This window comes from Heterodontus francisci, unplaced genomic scaffold, assembly GCF_036365525.1.
Source record: "Heterodontus francisci isolate sHetFra1 unplaced genomic scaffold, sHetFra1.hap1 HAP1_SCAFFOLD_86, whole genome shotgun sequence".
Classification (NCBI taxonomy): Eukaryota; Metazoa; Chordata; class Chondrichthyes; order Heterodontiformes; family Heterodontidae; genus Heterodontus; species Heterodontus francisci.
This window is the reverse complement of record NW_027141093.1, coordinates 2,112,536-2,137,369: the sequence shown is the minus strand read 5'-3', so window position 1 is coordinate 2,137,369 and position 24,834 is coordinate 2,112,536. Positions and strand designations below refer to the sequence as shown.

At 47.1% G+C, this 24,834-nt stretch overlaps 2 non-coding genes across 2 annotated transcripts; both read left to right on the top strand.

Moving 5' to 3' along the window:
• The first annotated feature begins 681 nt into the window (after positions 1-681).
• LOC137362023 (U1 spliceosomal RNA) lies at positions 682-845 on the top strand. The gene has a single exon (XR_010972380.1). It is a non-coding gene; the product is annotated as a U1 spliceosomal RNA (small nuclear RNA).
• A 22,270-nt stretch (positions 846-23,115) lies between these two features.
• trnam-cau (transfer RNA methionine (anticodon CAU)) lies at positions 23,116-23,187 on the top strand. The gene has a single exon. It is a non-coding gene; the product is annotated as a tRNA-Met (tRNA).
• Positions 23,188-24,834: the final 1,647 nt, after the last annotated feature.

The following is a 24,834-nucleotide window of genomic DNA, read 5'->3' as shown; positions in this document are numbered from 1 at the left end:
CTATCAACTCGGTGAAAGACGCCCTTTGGTCTGCACGAAACTTGCTGGTCTTCCAGTGCAAAGAGTTGTCCACCACCGAATGTTGCAGACTGGCACATTCCAAGGTCCAGGACTACGTGCTGAGGGACGCACTAAAGCTTGGGGCAGCCGCAGCAAAGGCTCAATGGGGAAAGACCACAGTGTAAGGTTCCCCCACCAAGCTGGACTGACGGGCTGGATCAATGGGAAACCCCTCGAACTGTCTCGTTAATATTCTCAATTGCTGTAAATGTAAAGCTGTAATTGACATGACAATTGTGAAACAGAAGGGTTGGGAAGAAACTCATGACAGTATTGAAGGAAACTGATCTCCCTTGCAATGTTTGTATTTTTTGGTGCTGTTTGGAAACTGTTTGGCAATGTAATTTTTACAGATTTTTATGAATAAAGTATATTCTGGAAAAAAAAAAGTAAGGTTCCTCCCACCAAGCTGAACTGAGGGGTTGGATCCATGGGAAACTCCTCGAACTGTTTTGTTGATATTTTCTTTTGCTGTAAATGTGAAACTGTAATTGGCATAACAATAGTGAAATGGAAGGGTTGTGAAGAAACTCATGATCGTATAGAAGGAAACTGATCACCTTTGCACTGTTTGTATTTTTTGGTGCTGTTTGAAACTGTTTGGCAATGTAATTTTTACAGATTTTTATGAATAAAGTATATTTTGGAAATAAAAAAAAAGTTCCCCCAGGATGAGGCTAACCTATTGTACTGTGGGTTTGCCGATGCCTGTGATGTCTTCAAATGTGGGATACTCAACTGCAGAATTTGTGATAGTTGGGGGTCAGCTTTTGCGCTCACCCCTGATTATCTGAATCAAAAATAGAATTTACTAGCTGTTGCTGGACAGTGTTTCTGCTCCCAAATATTATTTGCTATAAACACTCGTGCTCGTTTCTTCGCAGCTCCAAGTACGCACTTCTCCACCTCAATGCTTGGACTTAGCTGGCAGGGGAGAGACCGTGATCAGTGGCGTTTGATAATGCAAGTGCTGTTTTTGTGTTTTGTTGGGGGTGGGAGGTGGTTTCAGCACCGTATTTAGGGCATTCCGCCCTTTGGGATTGGAGATCTATCGTGGTGGTGGTTTCCCTGTCAGTTGAGGATTTAGTACTTGTCCCAGGAAAGCGTCAAGTAAAAATGGCTGCAACCAACACCAGAGCTCCAGGCCAGGGGGTGCGTAACACCGTTAGGGTGGCGGTGAAAGATAGAGAAGGAGTTGCACCCATCGACTGCGCCTACTTCATTAAGAATTTTGTTTTTCCAAAATATACTTTATTCATAAAAATCTGGAAAAAGTCACTGCAGCCTCACAGCTCCAGCGACCCGGGTTCGGTTCTGGGTACTGCCTGTGTGGAGTTTGCAAGTTCTCCCTGTGATCGCGTGGGTTTTCGCCGGGTCCTCTGGTTTCCTCCACAGCCAAAGACTTGCAGGTTGATAGGTAAATTGGCCATTGTAAATTGCCCCGAGTGTAGGTCGGTGGTAGGAGAATTGAGGGAAGGTGGGGATGTGGTAGCGAATATGGGATTAATGTAGGATTAGTGTAAATGGGTGGTTGGTGGGCAGCACAGATTCGGTGGGCCGAAGGGCCTGTTTGAGTGCTGTATCTCTCCATGACTCTATGACATTCCAAAAAGTGTGGAAGAAATCAGTTTTCCTTAATAGTGGAGTGAGTTGCCTCACAACCCTTCCATTCCATTTTACCTGCCATGTACATTTTACAGCAAAATCATATTTGGTGTATACAGCCCGATGGGTTTCCCATGGGTCCAGTTCCTTGGTTCACTATGGTGGGAGGACCTGACACAATGGTCTTTCCCCATTAAGCCTTTGCAGCAGCTACCCCAAGCTTTAGTGCGTCCCTCAGCACGTAGTCCTGGACCTTGGAATGTGCCAGTCTGCAACACTCGGTCGTGGACAACTTTTTGCGCTGGAAGACCAGCAAGTTTAGGGCAGACCAAATAGTGTCTTTCACCGAATTGATGTTCCTCCAGCAGCAGTTGATGTTTGTCTCGGTGTGCGTCCCTGGGAACAGCCCGGAGAGCACAGACTCCTGTGTTACAGAGCTGCTTGGGATGAACCTCGACAAAAACCGCTGCATCTCTTTCCACACCTGCTTTGCAAAGACACATTCCAGAAGGAGGTGGGCAACTGTCTCTTCCCCACCTACTCAGCAGAGATGACATCTGTTATTGAAGCAAAAAGCAGAACTGACCTGATGCACAACATGAAACCAGCAGCCAGAACATTATGTGACTTGAAATTAGCCAAGGCAGTTGTGCAAAAGACAGTGAGACACTGCGCAAATAAACACTGGACAAAATCACAAATGTAACAATGCTTTCAAAAGCAAATCTCCCGAGTATGCTCACATTCGTCAAGCAGAGGTGACTTTGCTGGCTCAGGCACGTTTGCAGGATGGAAGATGACACATTCCCAAGGGTATTCTGTATGGGGAGGTCACCGGAGACAGAAGACCAGTTGGATGCCCAAAGCCCCACTTCAAGGATGCCTGCAAGCAGGACATGAAGGCCCGAAACATCGATTTTCACACATGGGAGACACTGGCCAACAACAGAGGGAAATGGTGATATTACCCCTGGACTGGTGTGTGCGTCACCGTGACGATCAGTGACTACAGCAGCCTGACAGCAGGTGCCAACATGGAAAACAGCGACACCTGATAATCCCACCTCATATGTGGCACTTGTGGAAGAACCTGCCTCTCACAGATTGACCTCTTCAGCTATCAGACAAAGTGCACCATGGGAAACTATCCCATCACCAAAGGATTTGCTGCAAGTCCATCATCTCACATCTCACGACGACATCTACAACCAGGGCGGCCCATCGTGCCTGTGGCAGCTCTTTCATTTCCTTTCTACTATTTATCAAAATTCCCTTTTCAACTTTACGATTGAGTCTCCTTCCACCATTCTCTCAGGCAATACATTCCAGACCAAAAGCAACAACAACTTGTGTGTAAATTTGTCGAGCACCTTTAACGTAATACAGCATTCCATGGCACTTCACAGGAGTGTCGGAAAGCAAACTTGGACCCCAAGCCACACAAGACCATATTAGAGCAGATGGTCAAAAGCTTGGTCACAGAAGTCGGCTTCCATGAGTGTTTTAAAGGAGGGAAGAGAGGTCGAGAGGTGGAGAGTTCAGGGAGGGAAATCTCAGGCTTCGGGCGTGGACATCTGATGTCACAGCTGCCAGCGGTGGAGCGCTAAAAATCAGCGATGCTCAAAAGACCAGAATTGGAGCAAGGCCGGAATCTCGGGGGGAGTGAACCAAATAAAATCCAGCCCTTTGTATCCCCCTCACAGCTTACATTCCCACCGAGCTTTTTATTGTCAATCAATTTCCATCTTGCAGTTCTATTTCACACCAAGAGATGTCAGTCTCATGCCATTTCACAGCAAGCTGCATACAAGCTACTTTACTGCCAGTCTAATACTGTGTTGAGTGGACAAGGATGTGTGTGGTGTGCAGTGTGTGGTATGCAGCAAGGTTAGACTCAAACCAAAGAAGCTGCATCACTCCAAGCGGAAGGGCTGCCCGCGCATCAACACTAGCAGAATTTCTTATCCACAGCTGTTACGTAAGTTTCTAAATTCACTTGATAAATTCCTTCAAAACACTCCAACAGGGAATGCAGAGACCAAGTGGGCCCACATCAGAGATGCCATCTATGACTCAGCTATGATCACCTATGGCAAACGTGTGAAGCAGAATGCAGACTGGTTTAAATCACACTTTGAAGAGCTGGAACCTGTCACAGCCGCTAAGCGCATAGCACTGTTGAACTACAAGAAAGCCCCCAGCGAGTTAACATCCGTAGCTCTTAAAGCAGCCAGAAGCGCTGCACAAAGAATAGCCAGGCACTGTGCAAATGACTACTGGCAACACCTATGCAGTCATATTCAGCTGGCCTCTGACACCGGAAACATCAGAGGAATGTATGATGGCATTAAGAGAGCTTTTGGGCCAACCATCAAGAAGATCGCGCCCCTCAAATCTAAATCGAGACACAATCACTGACCAACAGAAGTAAATGGACTGCTGGGTGGAGCACTACCTAGAACTGTACTCCAGGGAAAATGTTGTCACTGAGACCGCCCTCAATGCAGCCCAGTCTCTGCCAGTCATGGATGAGCTGGACGTACAGCCAACAAAATCGGAACTCAGTGATGCCATTCATTCTCTAGCCAGCAGAAAAGCACCTGGGAAGCACAGCATTACCCTGAAATAATCAAGAGTACCAAGCCTGCTATACTTCCAGCACTCTACGAACTGCTTTGCCTGTGCTGGGACGAGGGAGCAGTACCACAGGACATGCGCGATGGCAATATCATCACCCTCTATAAGAACAAGGGTGACCGCGGTGACTGCAACAATTACCGTGGAATCTCCCTGTTCAGGATAGTGGGGAAAGTCTTCACTCGAGTCGCTTTAAACAGGCTCCAGAAGCTGGCTGAGCGTATCTACCCTGAGGCACAGTGTAGCTTTCGAGCAGAGAGATCCAACATTGACATGCTGTTCTCCCTTCACCAGCTACAGGAGAAATGCCGTGAACAACAGATGCCCCTCTACGTTGCTTTCATAGATCTCACCAAAGCCTTTGACCTCGTCAGCAGACATGGTCTCTTCAGACTACTAGAAAAGATTGGATGTCCACCAAAGCTACTAAGTATCATCACCTCATTCCATGACAATATGAAAGGCACAATTTAGCATAACGGCACCTCATCAGACCCCTTTCCTATCCTGAGTGGCATGAAACAGGGCTGTGTTCTCGCACCTACATTGTTTGGGATCTTCTTCTCCCTGCTGCTCTCACATACATTCAACCCTTCAGAAGAAGGAATTTTCCTCCACACAAGATCAGGTGGCAGGTTGTTCAACCTTGCCCGTCTAAGAGCGAAGACCAAAGTACGGAAAGTCCTCATCAGGGAACTCCTCTTTGCTGACGATGCTGCATTAATATCTCACACTGAAGAGTGGCTGCAGAGTCTCATCGACAGGTTTGCGGCTGCCTGCAACGAATATGGCCTAACCATCAGCCTCAAGAAAAAGAACATCATGGGACAGGACGTCAGAAATGCTCCATGCATTAATATCGGCGACCACGCTCTGGAAGTGGTTCAAGAGTTCACCTACCTAGGCTCAACTATCACCAGTAACCTGTCTCTCGATGCAGAAATCAACAAGTGCATGGGAAAGGCTTCCACTGCTATGTCCAGACTGGCCAAGAGAGTGTGGGAAAATGGCACACTGACACAGAACACAAAAGTCCAAGTGTATCAAGCCTGTGTCCTCAGTACCTTGCTCTACTGCAGCGAGGCCTGGACAACGTATGTCAGCCAAGAGCTACGTCTCAATTCGTTCCATCTTCGCAGCCTCCGGAGAATCCTTGGCATCAGGTGGCAGGACCATATCTCCAACACAACCCCAGCATATACATCCTACTGAGCCAGTGGCACTTGAGATGACTTGGCCATGTGAGCCACATGGAAGATGGCAGGATCCCCAAGGACACATTGTACAGCGAGCTCATCACTGGTATCAGACCCACCGGCCGTCCATGTCTCCGCTTAAAAGACGTCTGCAAACGCAATATGAAGTCCTGTGACATTGATCACAAGTCGTGGGAGTCAGTTACCAGTGATCGCCAGAGCTGGCGGGCAGCCATAAAGGTGGGGCTAAAATGTGGCGAGTCGAAGAGACTTCGCAGTTGGCAGGAAAAAAGACAGAAGCGCAAGGGTAGAGCCAACTGTGTAACAGCCCTGAAAACCAATTTTATCTGCAGCACCTGTGGAAGAGTCTATCACTCCAGAATTGGCCTTTATAGCCACTCCAGGCGCTGCTTCACAAACCACTGACCACCTCCAGGTGCTTACCCATTGTTTCTTGAGACAAGGAGGCCAAAGAAGAAGAAGATTCTTACACCTCTCTGAGATTTGCAGACATATTTTCTCCTCTATCTCTTCCTGTCTGTTTAGAGGCCTGTAGTACACTCCCAGCCAAGTGATTGTCCCCTTTTTTTTTTAAGTTCTACCCATATGGCCTCATTTGAGGAATTTCTAAGATATCATCCTTCCTTACTGAAGTAATTGACTCCTTGATCAACAGTGCAATGCCACCTCCTCTTTTACCCCGTCACCTGTCTTGCCTGTAGATTCTGTACCCTGGAATACTGAGCTGCCAGTCCAGCCCCTCCCTCAACCATGTCTCTGTGATAGGAATAAGAAACAGACCCAGTGGTCGAGGAAACTAAGGCCCTCCCTCCTGCACCATATCCTCAGCCATGCATTCATCTGCTCTACCCTCTTATTCCTATACTCATTAGCATGTGGCATTGGGAGTAATCCAGAGATTACAACCTTTGAGGTCCTGCTTTTTAATCTGCTATCTAGCTCCCTAAATTCTGGTTGCAGGACCTCATCCCTCTTTCCACCTATGTCATTTGTGCCAATGTGTACCATGACCTCTGACTGTTCACCCTCCCCCCTTGTCCTGCAGCCACTCTGTGACATCCTTGACCCTAGCATCAGGGAGGCAACATTTCATCCTGGAATCACGTTTGCAGCCACAGAAATGCCTATCTGTACCTCTTACGATAGAATCCCCTATCACTATAGCTCTTCTACTCCTTTTCCGCCCCTCCTGTGCAGCTGATCCACCTGTGGTGCCACAGACTTTGTTCTTGCTGCATTCCCCTGAGAAGCTATCTCCCCCAACAGTATTCAAAGTGGAAAATCTGTTAGAAAGGGAGATGGATCCAGGGGACTCCTTCACTACCTGCCTAGTTCTTCTACTCTGCCTGGTGGTGACCCATTCCCTTTCTACCTGAGCAGTCTTTACCTGCGGTGTGACCACCTCCCTAGACGTGCTATCCATGATGATCTCAGCCTCGCAGATGCTCCACAGTATCTCCAGCCGCCGCTCCAGATCCGAAACGTGGATTTCGAGTAGCTGCAGCTGGAGACACATCCTGCACACGTGTTCGCCCTGGATACTTGAAGTCTCCCTGACTTCCCACATTGCACAGGAGGATCACTCCACATTGCCGAACTGCCCTGCCATGACTTACCCTTAATTTATCCCCTTAAATTACCCAAAAATTAAATTATTTACACTAGGGACCTTGATTCTCCCCCAAAAAACACGACCTCCTTTATTGAAAAAACTGTAGACCTTTCCCTTTACTTTTAGTTACTTACCCAGCTATTTCGAGTAACTCCCTGACAGCAGATACTCACCAACCAATCACCTTGCAGCCTTCCTGTGACATCACTGCTCACTTTGTTTTCAAACTCCGGCGTGCCTGGACTGCTCTCCGCTCCTCTCCCGGAAGGTGAGTGACTGGGTCGCAATCCTCGGGCTCAATGTATTGGCTCCACTGTCGGTGTTCTCCCCACAGGTCTGCTCCTCTCCCGGAGGGTGAGTGACTGGGCCACGATCCTCGGGCTCAATTTATCGGCTCCACTCTCGGTGTTCTCCCCACAGGTCCAGTCCTCTCCCGGAAGGTGAGTGACTGGTCCGCGATCCTTGGGCTCAATTTATTGGTTCTGCTATTGGCGCTCTCCCCACAGGTCCACTCCTCTCCGCTCCGCTCCTGGAAGGAAAGTAAGTCTGGTATATGTGACGGACAATGAGGAGAAACACAATATCAGGAGAGAGTGAAATACATTTTACTCTTCAGACGATATTATTTATTATATTTCAGCTGTTCCTTGTTTCACAAATATTTTGGCGGGCTTTTCAAATTTGTGAATGGGTTTCAGCTCTGACAATTTGCCACTGTCAATCTCCGCCCCATTTTCTCATTGCCCTTTGATGATCGGCGAAATAGCAGCTACCTGATTGGTGACATGAACCAGCCAATGAGATTCAGTAGACAGTAACCAATCAGAAGTAGCCGGACTGCATTCCTCCAGAAGGTAAAGCAGGGAAGTGCGGGAGGAATTCTTCACTCTTTGTGAAAGTATTTGTGAGATTGTGGAAATGTCTGGAAGAGGAGCAGGGGAGAGACCATGATCATGTCTCAGGTAAGTTTTTGAGTAAAATGGCTGTAACCAATTCTGTAACTTCAGGCCAGTGTGTGTGTAACACCGTTCGGGTGGTAGTGAAGGATAATGATGGAGATGCACTGGTTGATCGTACCTTCTACATTAATAAAATCCTTATTGATTGCTGTGGATTCCAAGCTGCGAACATCTTCTGCCTGCAGGACTTCCCCAGCTGTGGATATTTTGACTTGACGTCCAAGTACGTGGCGGATGCATCAAGTTCCTAAAGGTGTTCAAGGAGAAGGGAAACCAGGCGCCGCTGTCGATCCTCACAATGGAGCCGCTCTTCACACTGCCATCGCAACGTGACCGGGTGGTGAGAAGCCATCTCTACAACCTCCATGTTCCTGTCGTGGATGAACTCACCTTCCTCACCAGGTACGTCGACTTGGCCGGCGGCAGCACTGATGTCAAGGACCCATTTGGATTTGGACCAGCAAGCGTCAGGTCAAGGTGACCTTGAAGGTCAATGCCAACGCAGCCATCATCCATCCTCCCTCCAGCTTCGCTTTCGGGGGAAGTCGAGGCTTCATGGTCTATGCGGAGCAGCCCAGAGTTTGTCGTACCTGCGGCAAATCTGGTCATGTGGCAGCTAACTGCAGCACAGTCGTCTGCAAGAACTGCAAGAAGGAAGGCCAACAGACCAAGGACTGTAAATATTGTAAGTACTGCAACCTGTGAGGTGGGGCAGGCCACCGCTACAAAACCTGCCCCAAACGCTGCCTCAGTTATGCTCAGGCAGCAAGGACCAAGGAAAGACCGGGTTAAGGAACGGTGAACACGTCTGGTGCTGGGAGGGAAACAAGCAATCCTCCCCACAGCGATGAAAGTCTATCTGAGAAAGAGAAGAAAGGGGAGGCAGCTGCAACCAGTGACACAACACCTACTCCGTGCCTGGAAACTCCTCCTCCACAGACAGAATTAATGGAGAGGGAGGCAGCAGATGGACAAACAGGTCCGTGGCAGGTGGTACAAAGGAAGAACACAAAGAAAAAAGCTCCAAAAAAAGAACAGGTCACCACCCAAACCAATGGCAAGAGGAGGCTACCGTCTGAGACAGACTACAGCAGCTCCTCCTCACTGCACGAGGAAGGGCCGGAACGATGGCACCTCCAAAAGAAGCAGCAGAACTCAAAGGAGCTGGAAGATAAAGCCCCCCAGCTCCGGGGCAGTGGAAGCTGTGACACGCCCAGCGCACCCCAAACCAAAAGCATGGAACCCAAGGAGATGCTCAGTGCACCCCAGCTCCGGGAGACCGAGAGCAGCGAAGTGTCCTGCGCATTCCAGCTCCAGCTCCGGGAAGTCAGGAACAGTGATGTCTTCGAGGAGGGACCGAGGGGAAAGACACCAACAGCAGAGGTCAACCCAAGCCTTGCTGCCTACAAGACCAGTCCCCCACCTGCCAATGTCACCCCAGTGGAACAAAACCCTCATGAATAACCATGAGGGGTTTCTGGGCTCAACGAATGTGAAACAGCTTGCGGACACGATGGGTATGCAGGAACATACTCAAGGACTGGGACTAGCAAGGACACCTGGTGTGGTAAGCAACACCCAACTTTATAGTGGATATAAAGAATGCTTCGATTAACATGCATTGTGTTAAATCCACCACGTGATGTGTTTCAACCTTGGATGACTTCGCAAAGGTCAAAGCCGGCGTACTGTTTTGTTCGGAGTGTGGAATCCTGCACTGCAGCACTTACAGGCAATGGTCTCACGGGCCATCGATCTGGTCCAGGGGAAATGTTTCCTGTTCCTCCGGCCTGGGGATTCTGCTGCGGGGAGGCAACTTAACCATCTCTGAAGTTAAGATGCTGGTGGGCGGTCGCCTTCTCGTAGCAGATGTAATGTACAACAATGCTCCGCTCCAGTTAAGCAACTTATATGCCCCGGTCCAATGCAGCGAGTGGCTGACCATCCTCCAGCAACTCACACTGCTGCTGGCGACATCCAGGCCGGTCATTCTTGGTGGTGACTTCAACTGCATCATTGATGCAGCTGGACGATCTGGTAGTGACGACAGAAAACTGGACGCTACGCCCAGATTCTTAAATGAAACAGTAAAAAATGCCAAACTGCACAATGTCTTCAGCAAACCTGCAGACAGAGAGCAGCGTAGATACACATGGTCAAGATTGGACGGGTCTGCCCGTTCCAGGATTGACTTCCTGTATGTGTCCCCTGCTTTCACGGTCAGATCCACCGACGTCAAGCTGGTGTTCTTCTCCGACCGCTGCCTCTTACTGGTTGACTGTCACTTACAGGATGACCAGCGGGTTAGCAGGGCGACATGGAAGCTCAATGCTACACTGCTAACCCCAGAGAACATTGTGGAACTCAAAAGAGATTGAAAAAGTTGGAGAACAGTGAGACCCTCTTTGAGTATCCGGTGCACTGGTGGGAAGCGATCAAGGAGAACATCAAGAGGTTCTTTATCTCCAAAGGTGTTTAGAGGGTGAGAGAGACAGAGGGAAATGTCCGCACTCCAGAAAAGAATGCAAAATCTGCTCCGGCTGCAGTCGATGGGTGTCGAGGTCAAGGAGGTGCTCCAAGAGGTGAAGAGCCAGCAGGCCTCGCTCTTTGCCACGGAGGCCTCCAAGATCATCTTCCGGTCCAGAGTCTGCTCCATTGAGCAGGATGAGACGTGCTTGCGTTTCTTCTTCCAAAAGGTACACAGAGAGAGCTCTGTGATCAGCAGCCTGAAGGAAGAGGATGGCTCGGTCACAACTTCACACTCCGACATACTAAGGATTAGCAAATCCTTGAATGCTGGGCTGCAAGACGTGAAGTCTATGGACAGCATGGCCTCCCAGTCCTTCCTGTCATCTATCACAGAGGTCTTAGATGACAGCATGCAGGAGAATCTGGACAAACCGCTAACTCTGGACAAGCTGACAAAGGCCATCAAGTCTTTTGAGACGAAGAAAACTCCCGGAAGCGACGGCTTACCAGTTGAGTTGTATTCGGCCCTGTGGGACTGGGTCAGCCCAGACCTGCTGGAAGTGTACGAGAGTACGCTCCTGGCCGGCAGCATGTCAGAATCCATGAGGAAAGGCATCATCACCCTCATCTACAAGTAGAAGGGGGAGAGGGCGGAAATCAGAAATTGGCGGCCCATCTCACTGCTTAATGTAGACTACAAAATTCTGTCCAAAGTCATCGCCAGTCGAGTCAAGACTGCTCTGGAGTTGGTGATTCACCCTGACCAGACCTGTACTGTACCCAGCAGGAAGATCTCTGATAGTGTTGTGCTACTCAGGGATACGATCGCCTATGTACGGGTCAGGAGGGTGGACACCTGCCTCATCAGCCTGGACCAGGAGAAGGCTTTTGACAGGATATCGCACACATACATGATGGATATGCTCTCCAAAATGGGGTTTGGGGAGGGAATCTGCAATTGGATCAAACTGCTCTACACAAACATCAGTGGTACAGTCCAAAAAATTGGGTGGGAATCAGAAAGTTTCCAATCAAATCTGGAGTCAGACAGGGCTGTCATCTTTCCCCTGCCTTGTGTGTTTGCTGCATCGAACCCTTTGCTGAGTCTATTTGGAAGGATGCGGGCATAAGAGGGGTGACAATCCCAGGCAGTGGAGTCACTCAGGTCAAAGCCTCCCTGTACATGGATGATGTTGCAGTATTCTGATCGGATCCGCTGTCCATTGACAGACTGATGAGCATCTGCGACCAGTTCAAACTGGATTCAGGAGCCAATGTTAACCATGGCAAAAGCGAGGCCATGTTCCTTGGAAACTGGGCTTACCGATCCTTTGTCCCCTTCACTGTCAGGTCAGACTACCTGAAGGTGCTGGGGATATGGTTTGTAAGGGCCGGGACGTGCACCAAAACCTGGGAGGAGCGAGTAGCCAGGGTACAACATAAACTGAGCAAATGGGAGCAGCGATCTCTCTCTATTATGGGTAAGAACCTGGTCATCAGGTGCAAGGTGCTCACGTTGTTGCTGTCAGTGGCACAGGTCTGGCCCATACCCCACTCCTGTGCTGTGGCGATCACCCGAGCCATTTCCCGCTTTATCTGAAGACGCAAAATGGACAGGGTCCGGAGGGACACGATGTTCAAACCTCTGGATAAAGGCGAAAAAATGTACTCAACATCGCCCTCAACCTGATGGCCGCCTTAGTATGTGGCTGCATCAAGCTGTGCGTAGAGCCCCAGTATGCAAACACCAAGTGTCACTACGTGCTGAGGTTCTATCTGACCCCGGTGTTGCGAAGGATGGATCTGGTCACATTGCCACGGAACGCTCCATCCAGTTGGACTGTGCGTTCGTGGAAATGTTTGTGTGGAAAAACACCTTTGACCACCAATCCATCAGGCAGTGGTCTGCACGGAATGTCCTCAAGTATATTTTTGGAAAAGAAACGTCTGGAAGAGGAAAGACCGGCGGGAAAGCGCGGTCCAAGGCCAAGTCTCGCTCCTCCCGGGCTGGACTGCAGTTCCCGGTGGGCCGTGTTCACAGGCTCCTGAGAAAGGTCAACTATGCTGAGCGTGTGGGTGCCGGAGCCCCGGTCTATCTGGCTGCTGTGCTCGAGTATCTGACCGCTGAAATCCTCGAGTTGGCCAGTAACGCGGCCCAGGACAACAGGAAGACCCGCAACATCCTCAGACACCTACAGCTGGCTGTCCAGAATGACGAGGAGCTCACCAAGCTGCTGGGAGGGGTGACCATCACTCAGGGCTGGGTGCTGCCTAATATCTAGGCCATGCTGCTGCCCAAGAAAACCAGCGCTCCGGGCACCAAAACCAAGGCAATCTGCCAGGATTTTATCAAATACCCAAAGGTTCTTTTCAGAGCCACCCACAGTATCATTCTTGTAAATCTCCTCTGTACTCTCTACACAGCAATTATGTCCTTTCTGTAATGTGATGACCAGAACTGTACGCAATACTCCAGCTGTGGCCAAACCACCGTTTTAAACAGTTCTCGCATTACATATTTGCTTTTGTCGACCAAGAAAGGAAAGCATTCCATATGCCTTCTTCACCACTCTATCTACCTATCCTGTCACTTTCAGGGACCTGTGGACATGCACTCCAAAGTCTCTCACTTCTTCTACCCATCTCAATATCTTCCCGTTTATTGTGTATTCCCTTGCTTTGTTTGCTCTCCCCAAATGCATTACCTCACACTTCTCCAGATTGAATTCCATTTGCCACTTTTCCGCCCACTCAATTAATCCATTCATATCATTCTGAAGTCCACAGCCATCCTCCTCACTATCAATTACGCGGCCAATTTTTGTGTCATCAGCAAATTTCCCAATCATACCTCCCACATTTAATTCCAAATAATAATTTTTTTTTTGAAGAGATACAGCACTGAAACAGGCCCTTCGGCCCACCGAGTCTGTGCCGACCATCAACCATCCATGTTATACTAATCCTACACTAATTCCATATTCCGACCACATCCCCACCTGTCCCTATATTTCCCTCCCACCTACGTAGGGACAATTTGTAATTGCCAATTAACCTATCAACCAGCAAGTCTTTGGCATGTGGGAGGAAACTGGAGCACCCGGAGGAAACCCACACAGACACAGGGAGAACTTGCATACTCCACACAGGCAGTACCCAGAATTGAACCCGGGTCGCTGGAGCTGTGAGGCTGCGGTGCTAACCGCTGCGCCACTGTGCTGCCCGTGTGGTAATATACACCACAAACAGCAAGGGACCCAACACTGAGCCCTGTGGAACGCCACTGAAAACCGCTTTCCATTCGCAAAAACATCCGTTGACTTCTATCCTTTGTTTCCTGTCACTGAGTCAATTTTGGATCCAACCTGCCATATTCCCCTGTATCCCATGGGCTTTCATTTTATAGACCAGACTGCCATGTGGGACCTTATCAAATGCCTTACTAAAATCCATGTAAACCACATCCACCGCACTATCCTCATCAATGTTCCTTGTTACTTCCTCAAAAAACTCAATAAAGTTAGTGAGACATGACCTTCCCTTAACAAATCCATGCTGACTATCCCTGATTAATCCGTGCCTTTCTAAGTGGTAGTTTATCCTGTCCCTCAGAATTGATTCGAATAATTTACCCACCACTGAGGTCAGACTTACCACATCCTTTTAAAATAATAGGACAACGTTCGCAGACCTCCGATCATCCGGCACCTCCCCCATATCCAGTGAGGATTTGAAGATGATCCTCAGCGCATCCACTATTTACTCCCCGGCTTCCTTTAACAACCTCAGATGCAAACCATCCGGCCCTGGTGATTTATTCATTTTCAAGGATGTCAGACTCTCTAGTACTTCCACTCTCATTATGCTTATCGTATCTAATATTTCACACCCCTATTCTTTTACGACAATGTCTGCATCATCCCTCTCCTTTGTGAAGGCAGAGACAAAAAACTCATTAAGAACCCCGCCCACATCTTCTGGATCCACACAGAAGTTCCCTTGTACATCTCTGATAGGCCATACCCTTTCCTTAGTTATCCTCTTGCTCTTAATGGACTGATAAAACATCCTTGGGTTTCCTTCAAGTAGTTGTATCCAGTCCACATCCACCAAATCACCTCTCAGTTTTGTAAAATTTGCCTTCCCCCAATTTAGAACATTTACTTTTCGAGCTGCCCTGCCATTACTTAGCTTTACAAACTCATTATTGCTCGTGTAATAAGTGTAATAAGTAGAATAATTTTCCAGTTACTCACCGATCAGCTTCTTCCCCTGTACCATGGAGGCTGAAAAGGCAGAAGAGACCAAAGAGCACCTCCTTCCCCTAGTCAGTGAAGTCCCTCACACATCAACTCACAGCTTTACACTCTGTCCAAACAGCACCTTCTAATTAGTAATTATTCATAAATTACACTAACTAAAACATTAGTAACCTGACCAATTACAAGGTAGCTATTTGAGGGTTTTTAAACAAAGAGCTTTTTTCCCTATCCCAAAGGCTCTTTTCAGATCCACCCACAGTATCTGAAAGGGCTGATTACTGTCTGAAGTCTGCTGTACCCACACCTCTGTCTATCCCTCTTCATCTAGAACAACCAGCGTCATCTTCCATTCCTTTCACCATCATGTGTTTAACTCGCTTCTCCTCATAGACAGTCAGATATCAATGTAATAATGAAATGATCTGTGTCAGTGCTGGCCATTTCCCTGTCCTGATTTCAGACCCCACTCTGGACACTTGTTTCCCATTCCAGGACCTTCTTGTATTAATATTCAGCACCACCTGTCAGTCAGAAACTTGTCTCAATGAACCGATCCTTTTACTGAACTTCCAACTGCTGCTGTCTATTTCTCGAGGGAAAGAGCTGCTCACTGAATAAGGATGTGAGGGGAATGTAACCCGGCTGCTGGTGAGAAGGTCCCGTCTTCTCAATCAAAAGTCTTTTATTTTACTACAGTGATTCCCAGATTCCCAGCTGGTCTGTTGAGGATTTTGTTTTCACAGAAATATCTTGTTAAATACAAATCTGATTCCAACATGTCAGTAACAGGACAGAATGGGAACCTTTTAAAAGGATGAAGCAACTATTTCAGTGGCTTCTCACTGTCCCGCTGAAGCCTGTGTGAAGGGGAATTACCAATAGTCTGTAATTTATTACTTCCACACCGAGTTTGAGTTATTTGTCGTGTGAAAGATTGCTGAACGGAGTGTTTTACTGTCAGTTACGGATGGGAAGTTGACAAAAATTGGCAAAATAAAGCTGTTCATAAAATAGCACCAGCAATTTGAGTCGGTAAAAGCAAAATTGTGTTTTAAAAGTTTATTTAAACCGCTACGGGAAAATAGATTTTTATGTACTTTTCCAGTCGATCACTTCTTTTCCATAGTGAAATTGGCGGCTTTCACAAATTCAAATATTCTGCCAGGTTGACAGGTTCAACCAATGATTTTTTGTATTTTGTGCTTCGAGATTCTCTGATTGAATCATTCATGTCAGCTAATGGCTATGTGGCCGAATGGATAAGGCGTCTGACTTCATTATATTCGATGATGTTATCAGAAGATTGTAGGTTCGAGTCCTATCACGGTCATTTTGACCCAAAGGGATTATGCAGGGCTTTGGGGATTGAGTCGGGGACTGAACAGATTGGAAACCCGACATGGACTTAATGGGGAGCATGGCCTCCTCATGTGCTGTCACTGAATTTGTGAGAAGAGGGTGACCAATCAGAAGTGGGCTGGGGGAACAGCGGGTTCAAACTGCAGGAATTCCAGGTCCCTGAATGACTGAGCTGAAACTGATCAGTTTCACTGCAGGAAACACTGTCTCGGGGGAAAGAACATCACAAATAATTCCATTTGACTAATTATTCAATTATAAAACAATGGGCAGATGTGAAGGTGCGATGTTACTTTTCACTGTGAGGGGAGAACCCGCCATCTGGGTAAATCAGCAACTTTATAACATCGTCTGTACGTTTGGAAAAGAAACGATGAAAACTCTCCCCAAAACCCTGGTGTGGTTGAAAGGCTCAATTCAGAGATTGGAATATAACGAGAGCACAACATAAATCATTAACTGACATTTCCGGCATAAAACACACCCCAGCTCCCGTTCCCAGGTCACTGCTGTCCCTATGATGCGGTGGGTGACTCTGAAAAGAGACTTTGTTTTGTGTTTCTGCAGGAAAACCACAAAGATCCTCCCAGGCAGTGAAACTCATCTTCCCAGAATCTCCATACCAGATTGAAACAGAAAACACAAAGACAGTGAGAAAGTTCCAGAGAGTGACTGAGCATTAAAACCAATGAAATAAACCAATTCTAGAGAGATGTTGGTGCAGTTTTTTCAGAGCGATTGTGGGTGGCTCTTAAAAGAGCCGTTGTGTTCCGAGTGTTTTCACTACATGGTGGAGTTTTACTTGAAGTTGATGTACTTGGTCACTCACTTTGTCCCTTCTCACATTCCGAGCGCTTTGTTGGGTGGAAATATTTATTCAGGCAGTTTCAACAGCTCAGAGCCGACATTGATGCAGAAACCAGAAATGGGAGTACGGGACACAGACAAGGAATTTACGCTGGACCTTTATAAATCTCACTGGTTATAGGCCTCAGTTAGAGCGTTGTGTCTAATTCCATGCTCCACACTTTAGCAGGAATGTCAAGGCCTCAGAGAGGGTGCAGAGGAGATTTACTGGAATGGTATCAGAAATGCAGGAATTCAGCTAATGTGGAAAGAATAGGGGTCTGGGGTGTGTGAAGCTGGGGTCCTTCTTCTTAGAGCAGAATGGCAGTTAATAGTTGTGTTCAACATTGTGAAGAGTTTTTATAAGAATAAAGAAGTTTGACTGCAATTAGACAGAGCCTTGGTGAGATCACACATTATGGGCTCCACAGTGACGCAGTGGTTAGCACCGCAGCCTCACAGCTCCAGCAACCCGGGTTCAATTCTGGGTCCTGCCTAGGTGGAGTTTGCAAGTTCTCCCTGTGTCTGTGTGGGTTTTCTCCAGGTGCTCCGGTTTCTTCCCACAAGCCAAAAGACTTGTTGGTAGGTAAATTGGCCATGATAAATTGTCCATGGTTTAGGTAGGTGGGAGGGAAATATAGGGTCGGTGGGGATGTGGTAGGAATATGGGATTAGTGTAGGATTAGTATAAATGGGTGGTTGTTGGTCGTCACAGACTCGGTGGGCCGAAGGGCCTGTTTCAATGCTGTATCTCTCTGTGACTCTAGAGCTGTGGATGCTCAATCATTGGGTATATCCAAGAGAGAGATCGGTAGGTTTTTGGATACTAAGGGAATCAAGGGATCTGTGCTAGTGTGGTAAGATGGAGTTGATGTAGGAAATCAGCTGTGATCTTATTGAATGGCAGAGCTATTTCGATGGGCCGAATGGCCCACTCCTATTTTTTATGTCACGTTCCATTCCTCTCAGGGAATATTTTATTTTCAAAAAGAGAAATACTGCACACACTGGAAATCTGAATAATAACAGAAGATTCTGGAAACACTCAGCAGTTCCAGCAGTATCTGTGGAGAGAGGAAGGGAGGAGCAATGTTTCAGGTCTATAGAAGGGTCACAGAACTGGACCACTAACCCGAGCTTCTCTTCTCCACAGTTGTTTCCGGACTGGCTGAGTGTTTTCAGTATTTTAGGCTTTTTCTTTCTGTATTACATCCTTTTCCCATTTGACTATTTGCTGTGAAACTTTCAGCGTTGTGCTCAATTCTTTGTGTCGTTGTGTTTCCTTTATTTGAAGTAATGTAAATAGTATCCTGAAATGAATTTGCCAAATGGTTGGGCAAATTGTTACAACCAGTTTTTGAGCAAGTTCTCCACATGCACAGTGAAGGATTCCTTCACATTTGCGAAGACCATACAGGACTTGCATATCGATAGCAATGCCGTGTCCATGTGTCATTTGACATTGCTAGCCTATTCACCAATGTACCACTTCAGGAAGCCATAGATATTTGCACTGCAGTGCTATATCATGGTGATCTAGACCCGTCACCATTGTGTGAATCAGTATTGATTGAACTTATGAACTCGGCAACTTGCACAGTTGGGTTCAGTTTTATTGACACCATGTATCGCTGGTGTTGCCATGGGATCCCCTCTCGGCCCAGCTCTCACAAACATCTTTGTTGGATTCCATGACAAACCTGTTTTTAAGGGAATGACACCTAACCTCCTACCTCTTGCATATTTCCAATATGTAGATGATACGTTTGCTATATTTGAATCCGCAGCTGCATGAAATAATTTCCTTGCACGTCTTCATGGGCTCCATCCTACACTCAAATTCACCTTTGGAATGGAGCAGTCAAATGAGTTCCCTTTCCTTGATGTACTACTTGAGAAATCTGCTAAGGGGTTTTCTACCACGGTCTACCGCAAACCTACCTTCACTGGTCAATACACGCGTTGGGATTATTACAGTTCCAGGCGCTACAAGATTGGTCTTATCGACAACCTCATAAATAGGGCTGAGCCATTTGCTCACCATGCAAGCTTGATGCTGAAATAGGGCGAATCAAAGACATCCTGCATTACAATGGCTACACTGATCAGATCATTTCTCACTGCATATCGCACAAACCTATAAACGGGCTGAAGGACGTCATTTTGAGCCCTGAAAAGTGCCCAGTCTCCCTCAAATTACCCTGGAAGGGTAATATATCCCCAGTATTTGAGTAACAGGTGAAGCGAGCTGTCTCCTGCTGTGACTATGCAGGAGCAACAAGTGTGGTGTTCGCCACTAACAGGATGCTGCTGTCAAGCAAAAGAGACGTCCTGCCTATCACACAAATAAGTAACGTGATATATGAATTTTAATACCAGTGTGATGCTAGGTTTCTAGACCGTACATCCCAAAACTGGTGGATTGTATCAAATAACATGTCCCTTCCGCTGTTCGCAATGGGCCCTACCCAACCAACCCGTGCTTGCAAAACTCAAAACACAGTATCCAACATGAGATGTGATTCCACAATAGGACAACATTTGCTAAATAATTCTCAGTGTGCTAAGAATTACGTAGACAACCAATTTAAGACTGTCAGTAGGGCTCGCAGTGTGGTGCACTGGTGTGTACTGTAAACTACATGTATTAATACACAGGGCCCTGTTCTTTACAGACAGAAAGAACATGCACACATGTTGTGCCAGTTTAAGCTAAACAAAATAAGTGACAGCCATTCACTGGCTCATTCCACAGGGCAATGGCTTGACCAATCAGAGTCAAGCTGCCTGGTTTAAATTTCAAACAAAGCTGGGCAGTTATCTGTCAGTTACCAAAAACTGGTGCATTCTGAATGGCAATGCCTCGACCAATCAGAGTTCACTTGCCAACCAATCAGCACTCTCTTCTCATACAGAAGAAAGTTGTTGTTTTCCCTTAAATTGGTATTCTTGTGGATTACCCTGCTGAGTGCAAGACGAAAACAACTGGCTACCAAAGTTTGGACAACATTTGAAATCACGAAATGATTACTTTTATTTTCAATATAAAAATATAAAGCAATATGAGTGTAACATTTACAGACAAATTCTATTACCTCACATTGCCTGATTCTTTCACACTGACAGACTATGTGACCTACTGTCCCGATTTTGCAGTTCTCACTTCCAGTTAGCAAATGTCAGCAATCTGTGATACAGTGCAGTTTACAGACCAGACCGTCAATCACAACATGCAATAATTGTTCAGCTTATGTTGGACTGGTGGGATTTAGAAATACTAGGAATTGAGATGAGCTGTTATTGTATTTAATTATTTGTTTCATGGGATGTGGACGTCGCCAGCCAGGCCAGCATTAATTGTCCATCCCTAATTGCCCATGGGAAGGTGGTGGTGAGCTTCCTTCTTGAACCTCTGCAGTCCATGTGGGGTAGGTACACCCACAGTGCTATTAGGAAGGGAGTTCCAGGATTTTTACCCAGCGACAGTGAAGGAAGGAATGGCGATATAGTTCCAAGTCAGGATGATGTGTAGCTTGGAGGAGAACTTTCAGGTGGTGGTATTCCCATGCATCTGCTGCCCTTGTCCTTCTAGGCAGTAGAGGATGCAGGTTTGGAAGGTGCTGCCTGAGTAGCCTTGGTGCATTGTTGCAGTGCATCTTGTAGATGGTACACACTGCTGCCACTGTACGTCAGTGGTGAAGGAAGTGAATGTTGTGGACGGGGGGCCAATCAAGCGTGTTGCTTTGTCCTGGATGGTTTCGAGCTTCTTGAATGTTGTTGGAGCTGCACCCATCCAGGCAAGTGGATAGTATTCCATCACACTCCAGACTTGTGCCTTGTAAATGGTGGACAGGCTTGGGGAGTCAGGAGGTGAGTTACTCACCGCATGATTCCTATCCTCTGACCAGCTCATGTCGTCACACTATTTATAAGGCTACTCCAGTTCAGTTTCTGGTCAATGGGAACCCCCAGGAAGTTGATAGTGGGGGATTCAGCGATCGTAATGCCGTTGAATGTCAATGGGAGATCGTTAGATTCTCTCTTGTTCGAGATGGTCATTGCCTGGCACTTGTGTGGCGCGAATGTTACTTGCCACTTATCAGCCCAAGCCTGGATATTGTCCAGGTCTTGCTGCATTTCTACATGGACTGCTTCACTATCTGAGGAGTCGCGAATGGTGCTAAATTTTGCAATCATCAGTGAACATCCCCACTTCTGACCTTATGATTGAAGGAAGGTCACTGATGAAGTAGTGAAGAAGGTTGGGCCGAGGATACTACCCTGAGGAACTCCAGCAGTAATGTCCTGGAGCTGAGATGATTGACCTCCAACAATCATAACCATTTTCCTTTGTGCTAGGTACGATTCCAACCAGTGGAGAGTTTTCCTCTTGATTCCCATTGACTCCAGTTTTGCTCTGGCTCCTTGATGCCATACTCAGTCAAATGCTACCTTGATGTCAAGGGCAGACACTCTCACCTCACCTCTTGAGTTCAGCTCTTTTGTCCTTGTTTGAACCAAGGCTGTAATGAGGTCAGGAGCTGAATGGCCCTGGCGGAACCCAACTGAGCGTCACTGAACAGGTTATTGCAAAGCAAGTGCCCCGTCGATGACATCTTCCATCACTATACTGATGATTGAGAGTAGACTGATGAGGCAGCAATTGGCTGGGTTGGAATTGTCCTGCTATTTGTGTACAGGACATACCTGGGCAATTTTCCACATTGCCGGGTAGATGCCAGTATTGTACCTGTACTGGAACAGCTTGGCGAGGGGCGCGGCACGTTCTGGAGCACAGGTCTTCAGTACTATTGCCGGAATATTGTCAGGGCCTGTATCCTTTGCTGTCTCCAGTGCCTTCAGTCGTTTCTTGATATCACGTTGAGTGAATCGAATTGGCTGAAGACTGGCATCTGTGATGCTGGGGACTTCAGAAGGAGGCCGAGATGGATCCATCAACCTGGCACTTCTGGCTGCAGATTGTTTCAAATTCTTCATCCTTGTCTTTTGCACTGATGTGCTGGGCTCCCCCATCATTGAGGTTGGGGATATTTGTGGAGCCACCTCCTCCTGTTGGTTGTTTAATTGTCCACCACCATTCATCATTGGATGTGGCAGGGTGTAGATCTGATCCGTTGGTTGTGGGATCACTTAGCCCTGTCTATTACATGCTGCTTCTGCTGTTTGGCATGAAAGTAGTCCTGGGATGTAGCTTCATCAGGCTGACGCCTCATTTCAAGGTATGCCTGATGCTGCTCCTGGCATGCCCTCCTGCACTCTTCATTGAATTAGGGTTGATCCCCCAGCTTGTTGGTAATGTTAGAGTGGGGGGATATGCCGGGCCATGAGGTTATAGAATGTGGTTGACTACAATTCTGCTGCTGCTAATGGTCCACAGCACCTCATGGATGCCCAGTTATACATTGCTAGATCTGTTCAAAATCTATCCCATTTAGCACAGTGGTCGTGGCACACAACACGATAGAGGGTATCCTCAATGTGAAGACGGGACATCATCTCCACAAGGACTGTGCAGTGGTCACTCCTACCAATACTGTCATGGACTGATGCATCTGCGGCAGGCAGATTGGTGAGGATGAGGTCAAGCATATTTTTCCCTCTTGTTAGTTCCCTCACCACCTACCGCAGACCCAATCGAGCAGCTATGTCCGTTAGGACTCGGCCAGCATGGTCAGTAGTGGTGCTACCGAGCCACTCACGGTGATGGACATTGAAATCCCCCAGCCAGACTACATTCTGTGCCCTTGCCACCCTCAGTGCTCCCTCCAAGTGGTGTTCATCAGTCTTTCGCTGTCTCTTGCTGGTTTGCACAGTACCTTTCTCTGTCTGTTCCTTTCTGGGTCCTGATAATATCTTCCTGGTTTTCAGTGTGTCTTTCTCTGCCTGCCTCATTGTCGGTGCTGTTACTCCGTGTCCTTGTGTCATTGTGCAGTGAGGGTGAGTCCGTCAGCACGTGTGTTGCTGAGTCCGGGATTCTTGAGAAATCCGACGACAATCCTATTTTGATAAAAACATTGGGGAAATGAACATATTTCACTAATAGGCAGCGAAAATTTAAACCAACAGTAAGCAGAGTGGCGCAGTGGAAGCGTGCTGGGCCCATAACCCAGAGGACGATGGATCGAAACCATTCTCTGCTATTTATGTTTCGTAATAATGCAAACTGTTCACTTTCAAAACATCAAGTATTTCCCCATCATAACAAGATGTTTCCAAAGGCACTCTATTGCAATCAGCTTCTTCCTTCGACTGAACACATCAATCAGTAACAAATCACATTTGCTCACACGAACACAAGCTGCAAACACGGAGCAGCCGAGTCTCTCCCTCTTTGTCAACCCCCTTCCTGCAGAGCCTCCTCTCCACCACCAGATGGTGATGTTGGCCACAATAAAACCAGGACAAATGGTCACAGTGAGGAGACGGTCAGTAACAGAAAATAAAACAATAACAGGGAAAACCTTTGCACAACAACAGGGGACATCTTTACACAACAGAAAACATATTTACACACCAGGAAATACCTTTAGACAACAGGGAGAATACAATCATACAAATGCCTTGTTTCTCCATCTCAGTCTCGTTGTCTCTCTCTCTGTCCCTCACTTTTGCTTCCTCACAGTCTATTCTTGGTTTTCTGTGTGTTTTTCTCTCTGTCCCGTTGTCGATGGTGTTACTCAGCGTCCTTGTAACATTGTGTAGCCATGCTGAGCCTCCCAACACCTGTCTTGCTGTAATAAAAACAGAAAATGCTGGAAATGCTCAGTAGGTCTGGCAGTATCGGTGGAGAAAGAAACAGTTAACAGTTCAGGTGGGTTTCCTTAGCTCACATTAACTTTGTTTCTTTCTCCACAGATGCTGCCAGACCTGCTGACTATTTCAAGCATTTTCTGTTTATGTTTCAGATTTCCAGCATCTGCAGTATTTTGCTTTTGTACGTGTGTTGCTATGTCTGGGACTGTTTGAGTGCAATGCTATTGCTTTATAAACAGCGTTGAAACAAACATTTATCTCGCGAACACACAGCACTAATACACAGCTGGATATAAACAGCAGCCTGCAGCAGAGGGCGCAGTGGAAGTTTATCAACACAAATAATTCACCAACACTATATTTCCTGCTGCCCACAGTCACACCACGCTTCGTCTTAACACGTTTTACTCTTTATTTGCATCAACATCTTCCTTCCAGTAAACACTTCAATTTGGAACACAGCTTCCAAATCACCTTTATTCACAAACCCGAACACACACCAGCCCAGACTTTCCCCTTCCTGTCAACCCATTCCTGCATCACTGCCTCTCCACCACCAGTTGTTGCTAGAATCATACAATCATAGAATGGCTACAGCACAGAAGGAGGCCATTCAGCCTGTCGAACCCGTGCTGGCTCTCTGTTAGAGCACTAAAATAAAAGCAAAATACTGCGGATGCTGGAAATCTGAAACAAAAACAAGAAATGCTGGATTCACTCAGCAGGTCTGGCAGCATCTGTGGAAGGGTCACTGACCCGAAACGTTAACTCTGCTTCTCTTTCCACAGGTGCTGCCAGACCTGCTGAGTGAATCCAGCATTTTTTGTTTTTGTCTCTGTTAGAGCAACTCACCTCATTTCACTCCCCAGTCAGTTCAATTTTGGAGGTGGGAAAACTTCTCGAAAGAATAATTCGGGACAAAATTAATAGTCCCATGGACAAATTTGGGTTAATTCAAGAAAGCCAGCATGGATTTCTTAAGGGAAAATCATGTTTAACTGTCCTGCTGGAGTTTTTTGATGAGGTAACAGAGA